This window comes from Panthera onca, chromosome A2 (assembly GCF_046562875.1).
Source record: "Panthera onca isolate mPanOnc1 chromosome A2, mPanOnc1 haplotype 2, whole genome shotgun sequence".
In the NCBI taxonomy this organism is placed as follows: Eukaryota; Metazoa; Chordata; class Mammalia; order Carnivora; family Felidae; genus Panthera; species Panthera onca.
Window position 1 is genome coordinate 77,906,566 of NC_138340.1, and position 8,383 is coordinate 77,914,948.

The window sequence follows — 8,383 nt, forward strand, 5'->3', positions numbered from 1 at the left end:
GTGGCCTGGCTTCTAGGATTTAGTATTATTACTATTTTTAATTTTAGCCATTCTGATATGTGTATAATAATACCTCGCTGAGGGTTTTTTTTGTTTTTTGTTTTTTTTTTGCTGAGGTTTTAATTTGCATTTTCCTAATGGCTAAGATGTTGAACATCTTTTCACATGTGTATTTACTTACTCTCTGTATATACTTTTCAGTTAGATTTTTGTTCATGTCTTTGTGCATTTTCTAATTGGATCGAATTGGATTATTTGTTTCTTATTGTTGAATTTTGGGACTTCTTTTTTTTTCAAGACACTATTAAATCATTTATTGATTGCACATGATAATGGACAATACACAAGCTTTAATCCCATCTATAATTTTATCTGATACCATAATTCAATTTAGATATATTGCATAGGATGTGCCAACAATCATATTAATAACCAAATAAACTCCAGGACTTTGCTTGGGTGACCCTTTTAACGGTGAACTCCAGGTCACAACACTTTAACTGTCAGTTCAACCACACCAATGTTTGTGGAGACAATGGCTTCTGTGCCCAAGCAGGTTGCAAATAAATTTCAAATGGAACCTGGCATCACCCTGATGGAATTCTAACTTCACACTGTTGGGGTAGTTTACCAAGATGGCTTCAGAGTAGACTAACTTTACACAGCACATTTTAAAAAAGACACATTTATTCAGCGTCATGATCAGACTATTACATTTAGCAATCAACAGCATGGGTGCAAAAAAAATCTACATTAAAACCCTTTGTTGGAATGCTTTACACTTTGCACAGAACAGAAGCTAAAATAACCTGTTATACAATTAGTCACAAATACAGTCCTCGAGTTTTTTGCCCATACACATGAGTATTGTCTAACACATGTCTTCTTTGTAGCAGCTAGGCCCTGCCACCACTGTGCTTGGCTGAGTTCACAAATCTGTTGTAACCTGTAGCTTTTCTGTCACTTCTCTGGCTCTCCTCTCCTGCTAAGCTTTGTGTCCTGGCAGTAATTAAAACCTTCTGCCACTGCCATAGCTACTGCTGCTGCTGGAACCGCCTTAGCCACCTTGGTTTCGTGGTTTGGCAAAGTATTGGCCTCCACCACCATAGGGGCCAGAGCTTCTGCCTCCAAAATTTCCTCCTTTCATGGGTCCAAAATTTGAAGATTGATTGTTGTAATTGCCAAAATCATTATAGCTTCCACCACCTCCAAAGTTGCTTCTATCGTTAGCAAATCCGTTATAGCCATCCCCACTGCCACCATATCCACCACCACCTCGACTGCCACCAAAGCCACCTCGCCCACTGAAGTTTCCTCCATGGCCAAAGTTGTCATTCCCACCAAAACCACCTCCACAACCACCACCGAAGTTCCCAGAACCACTTCCACCTCTTTGGCTGGAAGAAGCACTAGCCATCTCTTGCTTAGATAAAGCTTTCCTTACTTCACAGTTGTGGCCATTCACAGTATGGTATTTTTGAATGACAATCTTGTCTACAGAGTCATGGTCATCAAATGTTACAAAGGCAAAGCCTCTCTTTTTGCCATTGCCTCGGTCTGTCATGATTTCAATCACTTCAATTTTCCCATACTGTTCAAAATAATCTCTTAGATGATGTTCTTCAGTGTCTTCTTTAATGCCACCGACAAAAATCTTTTTCACAGTTAAGTGGGCACCAGGTCTTTAAGAATCTTCTCTCGAGACAGCCCTCTTTGGTTCTTCAACTCTTCATCCACCTTGTGTGGCCTTGCATTCATGGCTGCATCCACCTCTTTCCACAGTGGCATAGGTGACAAACCCACAGCCTCTGGAGCACTTGGTGTTTGGATCTCTCATTACCACACAGTCCGTAAGCGTTCCCCACTTACAGGGAAGCTCAAAATGGCTCCTCAGACTCTCATCGGTTGTTTCAAAACTCAAACCTCCGATGAAAAGCTTCCGCAGCTGTTCAGGCTCTTTGGGAGACTCTGACTTAGACATGACGGCAGTGGGAGGGGAGACTTTCACGATGCTTACTCAGCGACATCCACGGGTGGAAAGGAGTAATCTTGAGACTTCTTTATATATTCTAGAAACCAGTCCTTTATCAGACACCTGATTTGCAAATATTTTCTCCCAGTGTATGATTGATCTTTGTAATCCTCTTAACAGTGTCTTTTACAGAGCAGAAGTTTTACATTTTGATGAGGTGCAATTTATCAAGTTTTCCTTTAGTGGATCATGCTTTTGGTGTCAAATCTAAAATTTCTTCACCTAATCATGAAGATGTTCTTCCATTTAATTTGTAAAAGTTTTATCATTTTATGTTTTACATCTATGTCCATAATCCACTACAGGTTAATATGTTCAACTTAAAATTTTTTGGTAATATTTATTTATTTTTGAGAGAGAGAGAGAGAGAGAGAGAGAGAGTAGTGGGGGGGGGGGGGCAGAGAGAGAGGAAGACACAGAATTCAAAGCAGGCTCCAGGCTCTGAGCTGTCAGCACAGAGCCTGATGTGGGGCTCAAACACACAAGCAGTGAGATCATGACCTGAGCCAAAGTCGGATGCTCAGCTGACTAAGCCACCCAGGTGCCCCAATACATTCAACTTTAAAGTCAAAGAGGTTGAAAATATGGTAGGTATGCAGGTGATACAAGCCCCCAAGATAAAATTTATAAGCATGCCATATCAGAGTTTAGTGTGATGGTTGAGAATGTGGGTTCTAGAGCCAAGCTGCTTGGTTTTAAATGCCTGCCCTACCTGGGAGCCCTAGGGAACTATGGTAAACTCTGTCTTAGTTTCTGTATCTGCAGAATGGGATTAATGAAAGTATTTGCCTTAGATGGTTGTTTTGAGAACTTACTGGGATAATACACGCAGAACACTTAGAACTATACTCAAAGAAATGCTGCCTATTATGCAAAATTTGGGTAGTTACAGGGAAGACAGGTCCAAGTAGGGAGCTCATGTGAAAAAAAATGTTTGTATAGACAAAAAAGTGGAGAGGTTAACTTAACTTACTTGCAATTTTTAACTTAAATATTTGTACAATTTTTGTTCATTGATATATGCTTATAAACATATGTCTTCATCCTGAAATAGCAAAGTTTGCACAGGATCAAAATAACAAGGAATTTAAATCCATTCAGTGAAAACAAGAGTCCCTTGTTTACAACTGTATAGATTCTCAAATGCATTTTTTTCATATTCTTGTTGACATTTTACAAAGCAAAGTCACTGTTTTAGATTATCAACTATGAGAAAATGGTCACGATTTCCATGCAAGTAAAATAGCCCAGCAGTAGGGTAAAAGGGCATCACCAGAGTTCATAGTTGTAGCCTGATATGGGGGGTCATGTAGATTCTCAGCCTCTCATAGTGGGGACTTCTGGGCCCCAGCCCTTGGTACCACTAACAGAATGCTGTTGGGGCATGGATCTTTCTTATGGTCTCTATCTTCACTGAAAATGAGGAAATGAGAGAGATGTTGATATAGGAGGGTTGACTAGGTGGAGAAAGAGGTTCCTGGAAGTGAGAGGAAGAAGCTATTACAAATATTAGGCATTAAAAGAGAGAGGACAGAGGAAGTGAAGAGCTCCTGAGATTACTAGAAAGAGGTGGTCTTCCCTTGGACTGGTCATTACTTTGCCAGGAAGCAGCTGAGGGGCACTGGGCAATTCACCCACTCTCTCTGTGCCTGGGTTTCCTTTTCTGCCTCATCATGAAAAGAGTGTCTACCCCACACACTTCATGGGCTGTTATCCATTTACATGAAAGTTCTTTAAGCAAAACATAAATATATGACATTGTTTTATTTCATTGTGGACCAAATAGACATATATTTTTGTTCATTCTTGTTCTGGAGTACACCTTAAGAATTAGCACAGTCTCCCTCTCCTGCTCTCTCGGTCTTAGATTTTTTTGGTTCCCCTCTCCACCGTATTAGCAGTGTCTCAGCAGTGCGCTGTGGCTGGCTTTACCAGAGATGCTCTTTTGTGTTAGTAACTGCTACACCATGTTTCTAGTTAGATCATTAAGCTCACTCTCCTCTCCTAACTCTGTAATGTAGGAAACCGACCCAGATTATTTACCCTATGCCTTGCTACTTCTCAGATGTCTTTGTGCCTAAAAAAACACAGGCCCTAAGTCTACCCAAGGAAACAAGCTTGAATTTGTCTTAAAGAATAGATATATGAATATTAGTTTAATCAACATTATGAAATACAAATGTAGATTCACATTACTCACAGTTCTAGTGAAAACTGTGCATGTGCACATGTGGAGTAGTTTGAAGAGAAGACAGTTTTTTTTAAGTACTGTAAATTTGTCTATTTTTGCAGAAAACAGGAGAATATTTTTTAGGGTTTGCTATTATGAGGGTTATGATCATCATTGCCTTCAATTTTTAACTATGTGTGTAATCAATGGAAGTATTTTTAGATACATTCACAGTTTTACACTAAAAATGGAAAGGTAAAGAATTAGTCCTTTGGGAGATATTTTGTAGGGAAAAATCTAGTGACCACAAAGTCCCTAAATTAAGTATGAAAACATGGGAGAAAATTTCTAATAGTGGGCCATATAAAGACCTTGGAATAATCTCAAGTTTTCTTAATTTAAATACTTACTTGTTATTCATATTTTATTCCCCATTGCAACCTCATCAAGTTTAAGAAATAGAGTCATATGTGTATCAGGAGAAGAGAAATATATATATATATGTTATTTTTTTCATGATTTGAGGAAGCACTAGGAAGACTGTCTTCTATCATTAGAAATCTACCATTAGAGAACTATTCTTTGGGGAGTACCAGCTCTCCAGGAGGGAGACATATTAAGCTGCTGTCAATCAAGGGATGCCTGGGTGGCTCAGTTGGTTGAGCATCCAACTTCGGTTCAGGTCATGATCTCACAGCTCGTGAGTTCGAGCCCCGCGTCAGGCACTGTTCTGACAGCTCCGAGCCTGGACCCTGCTTCGGATTCTGTGTCTCCCTCTCTCTCTCTGCCCCTAACCCACTCACATTCTGTCTCTGTCCCTCTCAAAAATAAATAAACATTAAAAAAAATAAAAAGCTGCTGTCAATCAAGAACACATGTACAAGCCACATAGGATCATCATGAAACATAGGGTCTAAATTCAGATGGAGCTAGGATTTAATTTGGCTTTGGCACTTACTAGCTGTGAGATTCTGGGAAAACTATACTTACCTTCTCTGAGTCCCAATTTCTTCACCTATAAAGTGGGATTAATAAAAATGAAAGACCCAATTTTAACGAGCTGATATATTTGAAGATTCCAATACAATACTTAGTTTAAAGTAGGCTCTTAGTGCATGGCAATGATAATTATCAGTAATAGCAGCAATTTAGAATATTTAGTTCAGACTGGGGCTTGCTTAGCTTTGGGGGTACATGAAGACATTAAAGAGGTATACAGATTTAGATAATTTTAAGGGAGTCAATTTCCAGATTCTACGTTTCTGTACATAAACACTTTTTCTGTACTCATCTGCTTGCAAATACACCTGCCTCACGTTGCTTCTCCTTTTCCATCTTTCCTTTTACAATTTCCCTTATTCTGCCTTTTAAGAAAGAGGCATATTTTTCATATCATACAATGGTACATTGCCACTGGTGAAGAAAGCTCTGGGATGCCAAGCAAAGGCAACTTAGTCTATAGGTATTTGAGAGCTTCCATTAATCAAAATGGAACCATAATCCAAACATAATAGGGCACCATGTCTTTCCCTGTCCTATGCTTATGCTTATCTCTGTTAAAGGCCAAGCATAACTGTTATGGAGTGAATGTTTGTGTCCCCCTCCCCCCCAAAATTCATATGTTAACATTTTAACCCCCAATATGATGGTATTAGGAGGCAAGGAATTTGGGAGATAATTAGGTCATGAGGATGGAGCCTTCGTGAATGGGATAAGTGCCCTTGTAAGAAGAGATATGCAGGTTCCCTCTTTGCTCTCTGACAAGGAAAGGATGGCATCTGCAAACAGGGCATCTGCAAAGGATGGGCCCTCCTCAGACACCAGATCTTCTGTGATCTGGCCTTCCTGGCCTTCAGGACTGTGAGAAATTAATGCTTCTTGTATAAGCCACACAGTCTATGGTAATTTGGCAGAGCATCCTCAACTGGCTAAAACGATACCATAAACAGGTGTGCTGGCTGCTGACATATATTTAGATGTGTTGCTTTCAAGTATATTATGGATTAGGTGAGGGCTGGGTGGATAATGGCTTTTTTTTTTGGTCTTCACTACTGGCAAAGAAGATATTGTTCTTGAGGAAAGACTCCCTTGAGAATGGAGCAAAAAGAACATCTCTTGGAAATATTGACGATGGCAGCATGTTATTCACTCAGGTGACAAACTCATGATAGGTTTCTGTACTTCAGCTATCTATCTATCTTGAAATGTTCAAGATTTGTAAAAAGCATCCTGAGAAATGCCAATCTGCTATGAGCTGTACTCTCTGCAATTTTAGCATCTCAGTAATGAGGATGGGTTCAGTGAATACTCTGATTTATCTGCATATTAGTCTCATCTCAATAGTATGATTTGCATGATTACAAGATGAAAAGACCCACAATTTCTTCCAACATACCAATGTTGTCTTTTATATTGAGAAACATGTATTAGAGGCAAGTTAGTGTTTTGTATTTTCTTGAATATTTATTCAAATTAATAGGAAAAACATTTTCATTGATTTTTGCCAAAAGTTAGCAAAATATGAACTCCATAATCATTTTTATGCAGTTACCAGTCTCCTGCTCGCTGTCACTCATCAACAACTTTTCTGCTTATTTATTAAATCCTACCATGTACTTATTAGGAATATTAGTTAGCTCTGACTGCCATAACAAAATGCCACAGACAGGATGGCTTAACCAACAGAAGTTTGTTTTTTCAGAGTGTCCTCACATGGTGAAGACAGAAAACTCTGGTGTCTTTTCCTTTTCTTATAAAGACACACATTGGATTAGTGCACCACCCTTATGACCTCATTTAGCCTTTATCACCTCCTCACAGGCCCTGTCTTCAGATACATTGGAGGTTAGGGCTTAGATACAGGAATACAGGGGTGGGGGTGATGGGGAGGGGTATGTACCCAATTCAATCCATAACATTAGGTTTAACTTAACAGGAATATAATTTTTTTAATGTTTATTTATTTTTGAAAGAGGGAGACGGAGTGAGAACAGGAGAGGGGCAGAGAAAGGGAGACAGAATCCAAAGCAGGCTCCAGGCTCTGAGCTGTCAGCACAGATCCTGATGCAGGGCTCGAACCCACGAACTGTGAGATCATGACCTGAACTGAAGTTGGATGCTCAACGGACTGAACCACCCAGGTGCCTCCATTTATTTATTTATTTATTTATTTATTTATTTATTTATTTATTCATTTCCCTATGCAAGACTCACCAAGGCTCTCTTCTTGCTGGTGTGATAACCAGAAATATTAAAAATATTTTTTAAATGTTTTATTTTATTTTTGAGAGAGAGAGATTGAGAGAGACAGAATGCAAGCAGGGGAGGGGCAGAGAGAGAGGGAGACACAGAATCAGAAGCAGGCTCCAGGCTCCAGGCTCCAAGCTGTCGGCATGGAGCCTGATGTCGGGCTCGAACTCACGAACCGTGAGATCATGACCTGAGCCAATGTCGGACGCTTAACGGACTGAGCTAGCCAGGCGCCCCCAGAAATATATTTTTTTAATTTAAGTTTATTTATTTATTTTGAGAGAGACAGAAACAGCACGAGAGGGGGCAGGGCAGAGAGAGAGAGAGGGAGAAAGATGCCCAAGCGGGCTGTGCACCATCAGTGCAGAGCCCAACGTAGGGCTTTAAGTCACAAACTGTGACAACATGACCTGAGGTGAAACCAAGAGTCGGAGGCTTAACCGGCTGAGCCACCCAGGTGTCCCCAACCAAAAATATTTTAGATCAGGGGTCGGCCAGGTGCCTCCTTTAAAAAAAAATTGTTTTAAAATGTTTATTTTTGAGAGACACAGAGTGGGAGCGGGGGAGGAGCAGAGAGAGGGTAACGTAACAGGAATATAATATAATATAATATAATATAATATAATATAATATAATATAATATAATATGTTGCAGATTATAGTCTAAATAATGTTCTCAACAATCCTTAGTGTACTTTTGTAAGCTTGTATTTATTAGTGACTGGGTCTCTTCCCTTCCTGTCAATTTACATAAAATATTTAAACTGTACTCTTAAAAGTAGACCACCTATTTAGGTTCAAAGACAAGTCAAAATTTTCCCCAGATGCAAATCTAGTATAAAATGACCCAAGATTTAGAAAAACAGTTTGATTTAATTAGTATTAATATCTCCCTTTCAGATGTTGATATACTGTGAAATTCTGCCTTTAAT

The 8,383-nt window shown here is 39.4% G+C and overlaps 1 pseudogene; it reads right to left on the reverse strand.

The window, feature by feature from the left end:
* Positions 1-344: 344 nt before the first annotated feature.
* LOC132679847 (heterogeneous nuclear ribonucleoprotein A1-like) lies at positions 345-2,017 on the reverse strand (annotated as a pseudogene).
* Between the last annotated feature and the right edge of the window lie 6,366 nt (positions 2,018-8,383).